The following is an 18,333-nucleotide window of genomic DNA, read 5'->3' on the forward strand; positions in this document are numbered from 1 at the left end:
CAATGGGGGTCACTAGTTGGAGTGGGAGCACCTCCTCTCCTCATGGGCAATGGGTACCAGAAGGTGGTGGGGACAGCTCTGCTAGGTGAGAAAGAATTCAGAGAGCAGGCTGCAGGGAAGACATCCTGAAGGGGGTGCTCTAAGGATGAGGTTGCCCAGGTCTAGCTGAGTGGCAGTTTAATTAATTATAAATTAATTAAACATGAAAAGCCCCTAGGCCAGGGCCCAGGACCATGTGGGCATGTGATGCATGGTGTTTACTGTTATTTTAGGTATGGCCTCCTGGAATCAGAATCCAGACACGGGTGGGCTTGGGCCAGATGTGGAGGGAGGAGTGGGAAGGGAGGGATGCAGGACCCCAGTTATGCCTCCTATTTGACATCTGAGCAAAGGGATGGACAATATGGGGTCCAGCCTAGGGGAGGGGCAGGACTGAGGACCAACAGAACATTCAAAGGGTGTCTGCTGGATCTTGAGGCTCTCAACACAGATGGGGTACCTAGGAAGGCACATCAGCCAGGGGACAGGCACTTCAGAGGAACCTTAGAGAGGTGGGAAGGCATAGCCTGGGAACCCAGAAACACCCCCAGGAAAAGGCTGGCAGGTGGGGGACCTTGTCAAGATCATATCTGAGGAAGGAGAAACTGTGAGGGGCCCTCCACGGTCTATGCCAATGTGTCCTAGGTATCATTATATGTACCCATCTGAGAGGCCCCTATGCAGACAAACCACCACACACTTCCCCTTCTCACTGGGTACCCGGATCAGCATGGGTGTCCATTCCAAATAAACAAGGAGGTCACTGGGCCTGGGAACCATGGGCTGACCTCCATGGCATGCATCTACACAGCTTTCTGGCTAGGAACTACCTGGGTCTCCATGTCTATACCAGCAGTAAGAGAAGGGACTTAGCCTTTCCCTCAGGTCCCTGCAGAGGACCTATCAGCTTTTAGCTTCACATTCTCAGTATCGATGCCTATGCAGGTCATCATGTCACACATCTGACATGCCTCACGGCTTAGCCTCTAGGAGAGCACTTGGTGGATGGAGAAAGGGAGAGATATGGATCTATTGTATTACCACTGTTTTGCATTTTAGCCCCTCAGTCTTCCTACTGTCTACCTAGATTCATCCATTCATAAAAGCACCTAGGACTTAGCCATGGGACCACTGGGTCCAGACTGAGGGCCATGCAACTCATGAAAAGATGTCCTTGACGCCACACAGGACAAGTCTAGTGAGTTGTGTTTAGGGAGAGAGCACTCTGAGTGGTGACCCACTCCTCAACTTGTTTCTGTCCCCATCTGATCTGTTCCCATCTTCACCTGTCACAGGGTGGGCTAAGGAAGCTATCCTGTGTGTGTGAAAGGGACCAATGCACGGGTAATCCCATGTGTGCACAGTTGGGGCTGATCCTGCTAAGCTCCATTCCATGCTTGTCTTCTTCCCAGGGCCCTTTCCCCATGACCCACCGCCCTGGGCAGTACCTTCCTTCCACTGATTCTGTGAAGATGATAAAGCTTCCTCGGGAATCACAAGGAACTTGTGTCTTCTTTGTCCCCATGTGTCCCTATATAAGACAGGATTTTCCTGGCTCACTTGTCCAGAATGAAGAAAGAGGTAGTGCTACATTTCCCAGTTAGGAACAAGAGAAAACTACCCATCATACTTTACTACCTATTGGCCAATCCTTCACAAATGAGAGCTATGGGAGCCCAGACCGGCTGTCTTCCCATGCTTCCAGAGATAGGTGTAGGTAAACTGAGGTTCAAGAAATGGAGAGGCATGCCAGAGCTCACAGCAAGAAGAGACAGGGCTGTATGGCAGTCTGGCCTCTGACCATTGATTACCAGCCACACGGTAGGGAGGCTAGGCTTGGGGGTAACCTCATTATAATCCCATGGCCAGGAACCCTCTCAGGAGCATGCCCAGTGCCAGGCAACACGCTGCCCTCTGAAGCCATCAATTTTTGAGCCTTCTTCCCTTTCTTTTATGCAAGGTGGACTCTGATACCTCAGAAGTGAGTTTCCAAGGAAACCTCGGGAGGGGCGTTTCATAGCCTCAGGACCAGGCCCTACAGCAAGTATCTTGGGGAAATTGCAGAGGTCAGAAGGTACCTACAGAGTTAACATTGGGTCTGGAGTTGACTCTGAACAGTCTATATCACTCTGTTGTGGGATGAGGTGAAGTCTGGGGCAGCTGCCGGATGAGGCGGATGACAACACCCCCAGGACAATGGAAAGGTCACAAGGTTCCAGAAGCCCCCCCTAAGCCCAGGGCTTTGGGGTATCGTGGGGAGGGGGAGAAGAGCTTGTGATCAGGAGGCTCCTCCCCATTTTTCCCTCCCAGGTCCCAGAGGGGCCAAAGCCATTACAGAGAAGGGACATCCAGTCAACAAAGACAAATTGGCTTAATTGACCCAAATTAGCAGCAGGGAGGGCCTGATGGCCCAGCTGCTGGTGCATTTAATCACTGTCACCCTGTGTGGTCAGGGATAGCCCCTCCCCCAAGGCCACCAGGGTCATCTCCCCTGTGAATGGCTGCCTCTCTGAGTCTTCCATCCTCAGGAAGCAGGGCTGGGGCTTTGGGGACAAAAGTGGCCTCTGGGGAAAGACCATTGCTCCCCACACAGCTAGCAGAACAGCTTCAGTGGAAAACTCAATCCCCTTATTCTGAGGTCAATGGCAACCCCTGGGATCAGGGGAAGGGGGGCTCCCTGGACACTTGGCATGGGAATCTTAGCAGTTTGGGCTTCCTAGAGAATAGCAGAACAAGCTCCTCCCAGGCCCTGGTGCTACTCTGTTTCCCTCTCTTAGCAACTGTCTCTGTCCTCACTAATGAAGGGGCAAATTCACTGACCCCCCCACCAGCCTATAGGAAGTGACAGGCCAGAGCCCCCTGAGCAACTTTGTCCACAGGATGCCTGCTGGCTATCTTTGCCAGAATTCTATACTTCAAGAAGGCAGACCAGATGCTGCGTAGTGGTGGTACTCAGTCTTTAATCCCAGTCCTAGGGAGGTAGAGGCTGGCAGATTTCTGAGTTCAAGGCTAGCCTGGTCTACAGAGTGGGGTCCAGGATAGCCAGGGCTACACAGATAAACTCTGTCTTGGAAAAAAAAAAAAAGAGGAGGAGGAATGAGAAGGCAGAGGTGGCAGACAGGCCACTTGTCCACTGATCTCCACTGTCCAAGCTGGAGACCTTTTGTCTGCCACCGTGAACACCAATGGGAGTTCATGTAGAGCTAGGACTCTCACAGAGCCCCCTGGCTTGGCCTCACACTTCCCCCTCTCCAGCTGCATACCTCCTTTTCTTGCTTGGAATCTGATTTATGGGAGCTGTTTTCTTGGGCTCCCCCCTCCAGGCCTCTAGAAAATTGCACTCATGCTCTATGCATTCCCAGCTCCACCCTGTTGGCTCAGGACCAGGCCTGGCCCATACCTGTCAGCTCTCCCTGGTCTTGGCTACGTCTTGGCTCTGAGCCCTCTCCCAACCAGGGTGCTAAAGTAATGCCTCAGAGGACCCTCAAAGCACTCCTTCTAGGATGTGTCAAATAGAATATGTCTGTCTAACTCCCCCCCCATTCATGTTCCACCCAGACCCTTCAACTTTTAAGTGGGCTGCTTACAAACAGTTGACTGGAAATTGGCAGGTGGAACCTGGCAACACTTCTCAGGGCCAGAAAGGTCTTGAATTTCAGATTCTTTTCTGTTGGAGACATTTTAAGGATGGGACCCAAGAGTAAACAGGAAATTCATCTATGTCTTAATCAAACAGGTAGCTTGACAGTTATTTTATACATATTATTTCCAATGTATCTTCATTTTGACTGTGGCCCATTTAGTGAGGTGGGGTGTGGAAATTTCATTTGGGGGTGGCTCTTCTGTGCTGAAAACCTCTCCTCTGAGTTGGGAGCATTTCGGATTTCAGATCTCCAGATCTGGAATGCTCAGCTTGTGGTGATGGTATTCTCATTCCAAGGCTAGCCCACCAAATACGTTATTCACAGTTCATGCAGTGAGTAGCCCCATCTACATACACAGTGCAACACAACAGTGGCTCTAGAAGGCCTGCCTTGAACACCTAGACCCAGAACAGAGAACCAAGTGAGAAAGGTAAGGGCCACAGAAGCAGGAAACAAACAATAAGTTTTTCTCCAAATCATTGACAGACAGTTCTGGGGACCGATGCGAGATGATTCAGTTGGTTAAGTGATTACTGTGCAAATATGGAGACCCATATACAAATCTGGGTGTAGTGGCAAGCAACTGTAATGCTAGCACTGGGGAGGCAGAGATAGAGTCCCTGAGTTTCCTGACCAGCCAGACTAGCCAATTCAATGAGCTCCAAAATTAGTGAAAAACCATGTCTCAAAAAACAAGGCAGAGAGTGGAAGAGGAAAACAACTAACACGGACCTTTGGACTTTGCATGCATATGTACATATGTGTATGAACCTGCACACACACACACACACACACACACACACACACACACACACACACAGAGAGAGAGAGAGAGAGAGAGAGAGAGAGAGAGAGAGAGAGAGCACCTTCAACATACTTTCTCCTCCTCTCCAAAGCCTGTCTTCTGACCCCGAGAGCCTTTCAGATCTCTCACCTACCAGGTCTCTCAGCATTGGGAAACCTCCCCAGACCAATCTCAATGCCAGGAGCCTTATGCAATGCTGGCTTCTGGGCCCCAGCTATTCACCACTCCTGCCCTGCTTTGGCATTGGGTTATCCCAAGAATTAACTAGGAGTGGATTCAGATGCTAAGTTGAATGGCAGACCTAGTGTGTGGCCAAGATTAACATCATCTGATTGAGCAGCTCCTGAATCCAGACAACCCAAGATCCCAGATGAACCCAATTCAACCCAAGTCCTCATCACACAGTTGCAAAGGGTTTGCTATTCACTTTACATAGGTCACTAATGAGGTCTTTCTACCCCAAAATCCCATGTGCAGAGCCTTGCACCAAACAAACCACCCCACCATGGTACAACTGTCCAGAGGAAAGTAGGTACGAGTGATATTGGTAAATGCCTATGGGATGTGGGATGCTCACTGCACAGGCTTCTAGGATACTCCCTAAAGTGAGTTATTTGTCTTCCATGCTCTGATTCTTCATATACCTGTCCTTGCTCCCTCTGTCAGGAGAGTCTGACTGTGGACACTCCGAAGCACATCCCCTTCCTTAGAAAGCTTTGCCTAAGGCTTTTGATGTTCCAGTTGGGTCCCTCACTGTCCTCGGTGGCACCCTTCTCTCCACCTTGATTTACTTCCTATGCATGTGTGAGCTCCCACGAGCAGGTATGCATGAGCTTGGAGCTAGTGAGCCATGCCTGGCATAGAGACAATCTAGCAGGGTGTGAATGCCTGAGCAGAGGCTGAAGGCTGGATGGATTACTCTGCTGGAGCTGCCAAGGGCTGGGGCTGTGGCTGGCTGAGCTTTATGGCAACTAGCAGAGAGGGAGGGTAGGGAGCTCTAGAGGTCGACACACCCCACTGTGGGGATCCAAGTGCTAGGCCAAGTCTGTCTCTAGAGAGGACTGTGGCTCATGCTGTGTTCAGGCCACATCCCCAAGCTATAGAAGGTGGTTTCACATTTGTAACAATTATTCACTTAATTGGGCTCCAATTAAGTGGGAAAGGGAGAGGAGGCTGTGTCTGTGTTCATCCTCCTTCCTTCTCAGCACATCAAAGGGAGCACACGAAGATAACAAATGGCGGTTCTGTGGCATCTGGAACAGTTTGTCCACTGAACTGGTATGGACACCTGTCTGCTACCACACTAGCTTTTCTGGTGCATGTGGCTCTGATCCCACTGGACTCCATCCAGTGCTCATGGGTGCTGGAGCCAGCCCATCTCCCTGGGCTCACCTCCATTGGAAAGCAGATGCTCTTACCAGCAGTGCCCTGTGTGTCAGTGGTGTGACCGCAGACCCAGTGCCTGTCTATTGGCTTCATAGACATGTTCCAGGGCTGCCATGGGGTTTAGGAGGACTCGTGAGACCTCACTTTCTTTCATCCAGCTGCTGACGTTCATCTGTGTCACCTGTCATCCGTATGTATGTGTCTATGAAGATGTTATGATACGTGTGTATCAGGTATGGCAAACATTTCTATGCCTAAAACTGTTGTAGATAATCACTGATTTCACCCGGATCTTATTACATTCCACACAGAGAAACTGGCCTGGGCAAGGGTAAAGGACTTGTGGCTACATGATCATGTCAGGGCTGGCAATACCAGGCAATGGTGTCACTTCACGGTAGCAGGTGTGGTGACCACACAGGAGAGATGCTGGAGGAAGTAGGGCCAACACTGCCCCAGAGCTGCACACCTCTACCCTGGCTTTCTGGTCACAACAGAGCTGTGGTCATGATGGCATGTGGATGATCTGGACTGAGCTTAAGTCCAAGGCCATAGGAGGGGCTTCCACACTGAGCCTCTAGTGTGGATCTTACCCCAGGAGCGCCAGGCCACATCTAGGGCCTGGTTCTAATCTGTGCCTGCAGCAGGAAATAACCAATAACTTTCTTACTGGGTTTAAGGCCCTCTTCACAAGCTGGAATTCGTATGTGGTACAAAAAACCATACTGGATAGGTCATCAGCCTCAGGACATAGTATCAAACTGCCTCTGAATATTTACCTTTCTACCCATAGATTAGTGCAGCTCCCAGACCTTGTCAGGGAAGCGTCATCAGGAAGGCTTTGACACACAGCAGGTGCAGGGAAAAGCTGTGCAGGCTGAACGATGATCAAACCAACTAGCATGTGCTTGAGGGGGCCCGTGCCCGAGGTCTCAGTCTGGGAATCACTATCTAAGCTATGGCAGAGGGAACCAGAATCTAGAGGGGATCCCAGTGTTCCCCACCCAATCCTTGCCTAGAGGGAATCCAGATCCCTCTGATGGCCAGGCCCCTCCTTTTCCAGGAAGTCCCTAAACTGAGAAGAAGGGCAGTTCCTCCTGAGGAGTGGTAGACTGGCAAGGGAGGTACACATCCCCAAAGAGATCTGGAGTGTCAGCGATAGCAGTGCAGGGGAGGGAACTGATTCTGTCTGATGGTCACCTCCTGCCTGAGGGAGGGGGCATGGTTTGGGCTTTGTGGTGCAGTCCCCTGTGGGAAGGAACAGGCAGAGGCAAGAGAGGCATCCACATTCTTGTCCAGCAGCTGGCATGAACATTGTTATTCTTTTTCTCTTCTCCTTTCTTCATTTCTTCCTTTTTTTTTTTTCCTACTCAGAGCAATTTACAGAAATCATTTAGGGGCTGTTTAGAGAAAAAATGAAGACTTTTAAAGGCGAGGCCTGGGGATAGTTTTATGCAAACCAACTTGCATAGCCTTAGAGCAGGAGTGTGATTCTTAGGGTTGGATTTCTAGGGCTATGGTGCCCTATGACAAAGCAGGGGACCAGAGGGAAGAGCTGTGAACCAAGGAAAAGGAACTAAAGGGGTGAGAAAGAGAGGAAGTCAGTCATTCCAAGTCTCAGCTTCCCCTTTTGTGTTGAGATGCCCAAAAGGCACCTATGATCTGCTTCTGGAGTCCCCAGCTCTCACTGGCTCACTGACTCCCAGAATTCCCCCTTAACAGATGAGAAGGTTGAAGCCAGGGAACAGTAGTGTGTCCCCCAGTGTGGTACAGAGCTGAAACACACTCTGACCCCTGGCTCCTTAGAACATACCTCCGTGCAAGCTATATGGAGTGAACAGGCTCCAGAGAAAACTCTCTCTCTCTCTCTCTCTCTCTCTCTCTCTCTCTCTCTCTCTCTCTCTCTCTCTCTGCTATGGCGCTGCTGGGGTTCAACATGCTGGTACTTGGTACAGAGTTTGGCAGCTGTGGCTAAAATGGCAGGAAGCCACCACTGGCCCTTCCCAAAGCTCAGGTGAGACCAGGTGTTCTGTGGGCACCTCTGCCACCTGGCATCAACTGCACTGCACCAAACTTGTTTGCACACTTGCTCCATGCCAGCCTATGGCGGCCATATACATGCCCGTTATGTGCTACATGTACAGCATAGATAGACCCTTCAATAGCATCACAATAACAACAATAGCTGGCATTTATTGAGCATGTACCAGAAGCCCAACCTTCCTTCAGGTTCACGTCATCTCCTTCATTCATTGTAATGACTTCATGAAGATCATACTACTAGTACTCCACTATGTAAATGAGGAAACCAAGCACAGAGAAGGTAAGCCATTTCTCTAAGATCACACAGCTAGGATTTGACAGACAGATGTGCCAATGAGTGAGTGAAGGAAGGAATGCCTCTGGCTTCTACCGCGCATTTAAGGGCTGGATTGTTTCTCCAGCAGCTCTCTGGGTGGGAAGAGTGAGAGGAAAGGAGGGGGCCACACCTCCAATTGATTCCTTCCTTTCATGTTATAGACCGAGAATCCCTGTGCTGGGCGCTGGTGCAGGTGCTGGGCACAACACTCAACAGAACAAATGTGTTTTCTGCTGGTAGGGACTTCCCTTCAGCTAGCGGCTCAACCGCTTAGCAAGAAAAAACATAGGGGCTGGAGAGATGGCTGAGAAGTTAAGAGTAATGGCTGCTCTTCCAGAGGTCCTGAGTTCAATTCCCAGCAACCACATGGTGGCTCACAACCATCTGGAATCAGATTTAGTGTCCTCTTATGGCATGTTTACATGGCAGAAAACTGTATACATAATAAATAAATCTTTAAGAAGAAGGAGAAGGAGGAGGAGAAGACGAAGATGACGGTGACGACGGAGTGGTCAGAGTTAGCTAGAGAAGGTTGTGCTGGTAAGCATCTGAGAGAGTAAAGAACAGAGTGGCCCAAGGCTCGAAGAGCAAGCCTCTGGGCCACCAAACTCAGCATGCTGAGGACAGCTGGGAAACCAGAGTGGAGAGGTCAGAGGCAGGGCAGGAAGAAATGATAGTCCCAGGAGGCTTGGGGGCTGCTTTCTCTCTGGCTTTCTCTCCTGGTGAGGTGAGGGGATGCTGAGAAGAAGGGTGACCGTAATTGATGTCCAGAGTCTGGCAGTGGTAGGGGGAGAGGTGCAGGAGCTCCAGGTACAGCTGCTTCTAAGAGGGGTCACCAGTACTAACATGAACCACCACAGCTTGGAAAGGCAGAGCCAGCTCCAAGTGGGCAGAGGATTCCCAAGAATCAAGAGGAACTAGCCATTCAGGACTAGTGGGCACCCTGAGAAGTAGGCTCTGGGAGTGCCTCTGAGGGGAAGAAGAGGTCCTGGGTGCATCAGCCAGCAGGGTGAGACATGTATGCTTTGGAGCTGGTGTGCCTGGGGGTGTGGTTCACAATGGAACTGAGCCTGCTGCTGGCAGAGTGGAAGGCCAGAATTCTGAGGCTGTGACCCCGACAGAAGGAAACGGGAGCCCTAGACATCCACTCACAGCTTCCATAGGAAACAACCATCTTTTGGACAGATGGGTTGGAATATATTGTCAAAATTACTTTGCGGCAGACACATGGCTTCTGCTATACTACTGTTTGGCAATAAAATCAGGGACCCTAAACCCCACCCCCAAGCCCTGGGAAGATGGGTTTGATCATCCATGCCATCATGGGGTGGGGGAGTAGGTGGGGAGGAAAACAGCAGAGGAAGGAGAAAAATGCAGGTGGTGGGGACAGGAGTGGGTGTGAGGGCCAGACTCCTGCAGGTTCCCTGGTGCCAATGACACCACTAAAAACAGCAGCTCCATGACTTTGTCACAAGATTTGTAGGTGCCACGAGGGGCATGTTGCTCTAATGACCCATCTTCCAGGAGTCTATAGCATGGGTAAGATTTTCTTCCCATTGAAGAGATGTAGTGATGTATGTGTGTGTGTGTGTGTGTGTGTGTGTGTGTGTGTGTGTGTGTGTGTGTGTAATGAGTCCTCAGAGATTCATTCTGAGTTGTCCCTGTGAGAGCTTTCAAGCTGCAGGATCATGGAGACCAGGGTCCTAACTGTGGGGGTGGAGGTCACCCTCTGTCCACCTTGGGGATGGCTTGATAGGGATGCTAATCTCAGGAGGTCAAGGCCCCTACAGGCAAATGCCATGCTTGTGCTATGGCAGAGGCAGGGGCCTGGGTTACTGCAGAAATCTGGGCAGGGGCGGGGGTGTTGAGATGGCTATTGTGGTCCTAAAACCCAACAATGCGTTGCTAGGAGGCATTAGGGCTTAAAAACATACTCCAACAGAACAAAACAAAAACCCCAATCACCAGACAACTGCTCTCCGGGAAGCCTTTGGCACAGTTTGAACATGCTTCCTGGCAGAAAGAGGCCTGACTCTGGGCAAGAAAGAAAAGAAGAAACCTGTGTTTACTAAGCCCTGTGGCAGGTGCCTGCTGTTTGTTCCGGCAGCTTCCACAGTGGGCTCTGCCCATGCACAGCTTCCTGAGAGATGGCCCCAATGTTCCCAGGCTGCAGGTGGGAAAGCTGAGGCTCTGAGGACCAATCTTCCCAAGTGTCCAGCTCTCGTGTCAACTGGCTTCACCGTAGTGGGAAGGGTTGAAACAGGCTGGGGTGCTGTGGAATGCTCCCAACATCCCCACCCCCATGTGACTGGCTCCAGAGGCTCCCTGTAGGCCACAGACTCACAGAAGCCCTGAGCAGATGTTTCTCCTCTGTCTTTGGCTGGTGGATAGGTGTGAAATGAGGCTGGCTGGGCCTCCATCACACAGTGAGGGCAGCTGGAGTCTCCGGGCTTTTGCTCTGATGTGTTGTCCAGGAGTCCATAACGCAAGTGCCTCCAGTAACTCTGGGCCTTGACAGTTTCACGTCCTGAGTCTTGGGTCATAGGCTCCCACCTTCCATTTGCACATTTGCTGACCCAAATTATAGATAGAGAATCTGGCACTTTCAGCTCCCAGCCAGCCACAGAGGCAGGCTCACCCTCAAATCTGGTTCTGAATGTGGGATTTTCGCCTTCCGAGGAGGTACCCGAGCTGACAGCTAATGGCCACTTCCCATGCCAAGATCCACAGTTCCAGATGGTAGCTCTACAGCTTCCTTCCACACTCTGGACAGATCTGCAATTTGTCCCCTGACCTGGCCATTGGTAACAATGATGCTTGTGTGGTATCATCCTCCCTCTTCACAACTCTCAGTGGCTTCTGAGCACTTTGTGGAACATAGGGTCACGGTCACAGTTTCGAGAGGTCTCTAGACAGAACATCTTGGTAAGGAATGGCTAGGCACATGTCTGGCATTTAGCCTCCCATACTGCTCTTCAGCATTACAGCCCCAGTTCACCTGTTCATCCCGCCCTCCAAGCCCTGAGCACTGGGCCAGCAGCCATCTTGCCGTCGCTCAGTCTTCCCTGGGGAAGGAGACACTGACTGCCTCACCTTCACAACAGCATTCTGGAATCTGACCAGAGCTTCTGAGCCACCTCTTCCCACATGCTTCCCATGACCTCTCTAAGTTATATAGTCCCTTCCCTCCCTGGAACATTTCCATGTCCCTTCCATGGTGGCCCCAATTGTTTGGTGACCACCCCTGCAGACAAGTGTCCTCCCTCTAGGACATTACACTAGAAACCTCTTTAAGGACAGATTAGCAGGGACAGATAGCTTCATCTTCACACTCACCATGGCTCCTGGCATACTCTAACAACATTAGTAATGATAATATTGACAACCATCATTTTTACGCGTTTGCTCTGTTGCTGGGTGTGATGCGCTGAAATATTTGGCATGAAGTAACTCACTGAATCATCACAACAAACTCTGCAAGTGGGGTGCTTCGATCATCATCTTTGCAGATGAGGCGCTTAGGCAGAGAGTGGTTGAGCAACTTGGCCCAAATCACACAAGGGGCGATGGAGTCAGGGAGTTTAATGCTGAGTGCAGGGAAAGGGTGGGTGGAGGAGGAAAGCTCTGAATGTAATAGCCGTGCAGAAACAGAACAGGGTCCTCTGCTGGCTCCAAGGGATGACTCAATGCCTGACACCAACTGGAAGGCACAATTAGTGCTCAGCAGACAGAGCAATGGCTGCCCATCACAGGTGTGTGGCCAGCATGGGCCAAGGTCAAAGAGAATACCCCAGGAAGGGCTATCAGTGCACCGGTGGAGGGCTAAGCCCCATCACCGCCTGTCTTCTCTACCCTCTCAGCCTTCCCACCCATGGGCTGGCTACCGGCAGTTTTTACCTCTTTGAGAACAGCCACAGAAAATTGAGATCATTTTTCTGCTGTGTTGGCAGCAGAGAAAAATGACCATTTTTCCTATTTCCAATGGTAGAGTTTCTTCCCATTAGACAAAGGCCACAAACACCTATGGCACCAGAGGAAGAACAAGGTGGGAGTCATACAGATCCCTTGGCTGAGATGTGGGCACCAGGGACAATCACTGGCTAGTGTCTGGTGCTGGGAGGCAAGGCCAACACCACGACACTTGCAAGTCAATGATGAGGCTAGCAGACAGGTCCCAGAGCTCCCAGAGCAGGGGACCTGGAACCACGACAGGTTGCAGGCTCTGTGGTTCCTGAATGCTGGCTCCATCTCTCGACCAGCATCTCCCCCAAATCAAAGTGGTATAAAAATCAGGCCAAGTGAGTACATATCATGGCCAGGTTCTAGGGAGCAGGATTTTTGTAAAATTAGATAATTAGTCAAAAGATGAGACCTCGGAGAAGGAAGAGAATGCAGCATGGCACCCTGGGGTCTTGTGAGGTGAAGACACTAGCATTTGGTCTCCTAGGGATGCCAGGTGACTCCTCTCTTTCAGGCCTGTCTTGCCGGCCTTCCACCATCTCAAGTGGCCACATCTACCCAGGGCTCTTCACCATGCTTCCTGTGTGAAGGCCTGTAGACACTGATGGTCTCACTTTCATCTCCTCACTCCTTGAAGTTCGTGCTTAAGGATGCTCCATTCAGCAGGAGCTCACTTTGCTAGGATAAACTGTGCAGTGCTCTGGAACTCCCCACCCTCCTTACAGGACTTTTGTCTCTGACAGCATAGCATACTCAATGAATATGTGTACTCCCAACTACTGCCCCCCAACCACCTAAGGACACCTAGCCAGCAGCCTGAGGAGTTTTACTCTAAGACTGTTTGGGATGATGTCTGACCCCATGGAGTAAGTAAGCACCACCAGAACACTTGCTGAGTGCTGAAGACAGTGTCTGTGTATGCACGGATATAGCCAAGAGTTTGTGCACTAATGCATTCAGACAATCATCAAATACCCACTGGGTTGCCTCTGGTTACACAAGGATGGCACTGGCAGGGAAGGGGTTATATGACATCCAGGCATATTTATGTTGTGGCCAGGAGGGAAGCCAGGCAGTGTGCCATTCAAATGGAGGCAAATCAGTATGGGTGTCAGTGTTAGTGAGTCCTCTGTTACCTGAGAGTCAGGGTGGTGTCCTGGCTAGTTTTATTTGACACAAGCTAGAGTTATCAGAGAGGGAGCCTCAATTCAGAAAATGTTTCCATAGGTAAGCCTGTGGGGCATTTTCTTAGTTAGTAATTGATGTGGGAGGGCTCAGCCCAGGTGGGCAGGGCCACCTCTGGGCTGAAGGTCCTGGTTTCTGTAAGAAAGCAGGCAGAGCAAGCCATATGGAGCAAGCCAATAAGCAGCACCCCTTCATGTCCTCTGCATCAGCTCCTAACTCTACGTTCCTACCCCATTTGGCTCCTGACTTCCTTTGACAATGAATAGCAATATGGAAGTGTAAGCCAAATAAATCCTTTCCTCTCCAACTCGCGTTTGGTCATGGAGTTTCATCACAGCAATAGAAACCCTAACTAAGACATTTGCTTTCTGGAAGGAAGGAGTGGATGTGATCTCTCTTGAAGACTAGGTTGGTGAAGGTGGAAGAGTGCTTTAGTCAAAGGGAATGACATGAGTGTGTGTGTTTAAATCATTAAAAGACTGGTCACACCTAAGAGATCAAGGGAGAGAGAGAATCTCAAGCAGCCTAGTAGATTCATGGGCTCCCACTTTCTCTGCCCATGTCAGTGTTGTCCCTCATGGCAAGTGAGCTCCAGGTACAGTGTTTAGAAAGCCTGGCTTTAGAGCTGGCATGACCAGAACTGGGAAGTGGCTTTACATGATGACCACCTGAGGACACAGTGGGATGGATCACTGATCTTTAGTATAGAAAGGTAGGAAGGCATCTTGGTCCCTGCTCTTTAGGGTCCCACAGTGTTCATGCTTGGGATTGTGAAAGTCTTGTGATGGAGATGTCTCTGAAAATCTGGACCACTGCAAGAGCTATCCATCCATCCTGATGTCCCTGGGCATGTCATTTTCTCAGGCCCAAAGATAGGTCCAGGCAAATAGAGATAGGCCACCAGGCTCTACAAGCCAAGTATGTAAGTTCAAACAACTTACCAGCTGTTTGAACTTAACTGGAAAAGCCATTTGAGTGAAAAGAGCAAACCTCTTGCCTATTCTCATGGACCAAAAAGTTTGGGGAGAGAATGCACTGGAAAGGACTCAGGTTTGATAAAAAGGGCAACTTTCTAAAAGCAGGTAATTTCCTAGATAACTTAGTAAACAAAAAGAAAACAAAACAAAAACAAAAGATTTTCTTCAATTACCTTTTCTACTCTTGCCCCATTTTCCAGCAAATTATTCATTTTTGCATCCATTCATTCATGCAAAAAGCATTGAATTATCTAGGTAATTGCTTCCATTTCCCACTCATCCTGCTGGGTGATGAGAGCCAACAAGGCCTGGCATTGTGTGTGTGTGTGTGTGTGTGTGTGTGTGTGTGTGTGTGTGTTTGTGTGTGTACTGAGTGGTGGCAAGGAAGAAAGGCGATCCAAAGGGACAACAAGCAAGACCCAGCAGTAACTTATTGGCTTCAAGGCCATGGGTGATGGGCTACCCTGAATGTTGGCTTGCCTCTGTTGCCCCACTGGCCTCACCTGTCCCTTCCCTAAAGTCCCATTCATCCTTCATTGACAACACTTGGCTGGCTGAGCATTGGTGCTGGCTTTGGTGGGTATGTGGCCCAACCATGGGGATGGCTAGGCAGAACACAGCCAGCTTGAATTGATGGTAAGGCATGCCCACTTTGCTTTTCAGCTAAAAGGACAGAGAAGGAAAATAGAAAAGGACATTTATTTTCTTAAAAATACACACATACACACCTGGCTCATTAATTTCTTATTAGCATTCTGTGTTGAGCTCAGGCAGGGAAGGAGGGAGGGTTGCCAGGGATGGGGCAGTGGAGCCATGTGTAGGCATTTGCTGCAGGTCTTTGGGCTCTGTGGATGGTCTGGGAGGTCCAGCAGGGAGTGCGACTCAGCCCTGAGGTCCTATAGGCTGCCCTGTGGTGTGTGACCAGGGGTATTAGGGAAGGGCTCCAGAGATGCTTAAATTTTCAGCATTATCTTAATGCATGAGTTCCAGGCTTTTTCCTGCGTGTCTGCTTCCTCAACCATTCATACCAGAAGGCTGGATTTGGCTGTCCGGGGGTCTCTCCTCTTTCAGAGTTGGAAGCTGACAAGGCCAGACCCTGCCCAGGTGGGTGGACCATATCCTAATAATTGGAGGCTATGCTTGTAGCCTTCTACCCCTCCCCAACAACCTCATGGGTGCCTTTGCAGGGCCCAGTCCCAGCCCTGGCCTTTTACAGAGCCATGTAGCTGGAGCCCAGCACCTAGCATCTTCAGGATGCATTCCAGCAAAGCTCATTTTCTGCCACCAAGTTTAGAACACACCCCCACCTACTGGCCTCACACATTAACAAAGCTGAGCTCTACAACCAAGGCAGGCCTTCCTTCCCAGCCTGCTGCTTGCCCAATCCTGAGAGACACAGTGGGGGTGGTAGACACAACCTGCAGGACCAAGTCTTGGGGTGTGTCAGACAGCCTGTAGCCTCCTAAGACCATGGGGCCATTGGGCCACCTGGGATGTACAGCCTGAAGGAGTCACTCAAGGAGTATGGCCTGGGCCTGCTCTCCCTTCTTTCTCTCCTGGAGGCCGAGCCTGTCTCTTTCTCTGCCCTCTTCTGTCCTTACCCCAGTGAACCTGCTTCCCCTCGTCCATTTCTTCTGACTCATTGCTGTGTGTGTGTGTGTAACACTGGGGATGGGACTAAAGGGAGAATGTGTATAAAGCCATAGGGCTGGGACAGGGGGCTTAATGCATGTGGATGCAAGCTATGAACTGGGCCCAAAAAGGAAGCCCGCTGGAAATGCCAGGAGAACATCCTGGAAAGGGCCTTGAGGATTTGGGGTGGTCTAGGAGAGTCCCTGGCAGAGGTGTTATTGGATCTGGGCTTTGAAGGCTTGATAAAGGTTTCTGGAGGCAAGATGCTGACTGTGGAAGGCTGGGAAGTGAGATAGGGCATAGAAGACACATGGAGGAAGGAGAGAGGTTAGGAGCACCATACGGAAGAACACGATCGGGAAGGACATGATACCAGGGCAGAGAATGGGTCTTTGGTCCCATTGGCAGCAGGCAGCCAGTAAAGGGTACTCAGTAACAGGGCAGGCACACTCAGCTCTCCAACAGGTTCAACCACCACCCTAATCCCCCCAAACTCGTGTTCAAATTAAAAATAAAGGATCATCTTCCCAAAGACAGATACTAGAAAACAACCTTCTTAGCTCTGCTTCAGAGGTATTCTCAAGACTGGGAACAGAGCAAGAGCTAGCCAGACACCCCACTCTGCCCACCCTGTGGGGCTGAGCTGGGCCTGGAAGGGGTGTGGTGCTCTGTCCATACAAGGGCTCTGCCCAATCATGACAGAACACAAACAAGGAAGGAACTTGTGGGCCAGAGGCCACAAGCTATGGCTGGGGGAAGGGGACATGACACTAGGGAGGCATCCCAAGGTCACCCTGCCCAAAGGCGCCATAGTCAGACAGAAGCCCAGGCTGCCTGGCCTCCAGTCTGGCTGTGTGGTCAAAACCTTGCAGCCTCAGACCCCTTCCAGGCAATTGCATCATGCAGCAACCCCCACCCTGCCACCCAGAATCTTAGAACAGCCTAGAAAACCTATTGTAAGTTGGCCTAAGTGACCATAAGTCCATGAACCTTCCTCAAACTGGGAGGGGCTGGCCGGGTCCCAGGGTTCTTCAGGATGGAGGCCTGGGGCTAAGGTTTGTTTCATTTTTATGAGAGGTTATTTCTTTTATTTTGCTACTGCTTGTTTTGGGGGGGGTATGCCCAAGTTTAAATGTAAAATTGAGGCATGGGTTGACAAAGAGACATTAGAGCTCAGAGAAGGACTCAGAAAGGGAGCCAAGAGTAGGGACAACAGGGCGCTGTCCACCTCCTCCACTTTCTCCTTCCCACAAGTCAGCCCTTAGTCCTAAGCATGCAATAACGGTGCTAGCATTGTGTGTGGACAGGTTAAAAACAGCCATCCCTGCTCAAAGCCACCGGTTACCCTGGCCTCAGAGAGATGGCATAGAGCCCTAGCTAAGGCTCACAGTAGGCAGGACACTCCACAAAGGCCTGACTTGGGCAGGGGCTTAGGAAGCAGATAACTCTGACAGGCCAGGAAGGAGAACAGATTTCTACTGCCAAGCTAGAGACTATGCAGTGGGTAGCAGGGGCCATAGACAGTAGCTGAGCTGCCCAGGGGCCAGGGCTGATCTGGCAATGAAACACAAGCAGGGGTAAGAGCCATTCCTAGACAGAGGCCTGCTAGGTTGAGCTCCGGGTCGCCACCAGCTCATGAAACAGTCTTACCCTCACCCACTGTGGATCTCTCCCAGAGATGAAGACTCTTCTTTGGCGGTACCCTTTGCCCCCATCCTCCCCCACCCCATTCCTGCCAGCCATTGCATGCTCATGGCTCCAGTGAAGAAACAAGAGACTAGCAATCTCCACTGAACCAAAGGCAAAGCAGCTAACCCTACAGCAGGAGGAACCCAGCCACCCAGGGGGGGGGGCAGCTTGTACCCCTCTGCCTCCTAGACTTTGGACCCTACAATTTCTAGAAGGCATTCTTTTTTACTCTTTCAACCTTGAGAAAGCATCCTAGTCGGAGTGAGCAACGCCTCTGGTTAAAAATCTTGGGTGGGTTCACAGCAGGCTCGGGCAGGCTCCTAGGGATTGCACAGACTCGGGCAAAAGCTGACCACCACAAATGGAAGGTCCTCTAAAACCTTCAGATGGCCCGCTCCACCAAAACCCTCTCCAATCTTGTCCTTGGCTCACCCCTTGAAGTGGGGCATCAGAGTCCCCCACCCCTCGCTGGTCCTTTGCTGGGTAGCTAAAAGTCCCGGGTCAGCTGCTTCCACATTAGGTTCAGCAGATGGCTATACCCTCACCTGCTTCCACAGTTCCCTCCCTTCAGCCTAGGTCAGCGCCCCTCGCCTCCTGGAGCTTCTCCAGCTTGCGGAAGCCACCACAGCGTCCTCCAGGCTCATCTGAGTTCCCACT

The sequence above is a fragment of the Phodopus roborovskii genome, unplaced genomic scaffold, assembly GCF_943737965.1.
Source record: "Phodopus roborovskii unplaced genomic scaffold, PHOROB, whole genome shotgun sequence".
NCBI classification, from domain to species: Eukaryota; Metazoa; Chordata; class Mammalia; order Rodentia; family Cricetidae; genus Phodopus; species Phodopus roborovskii.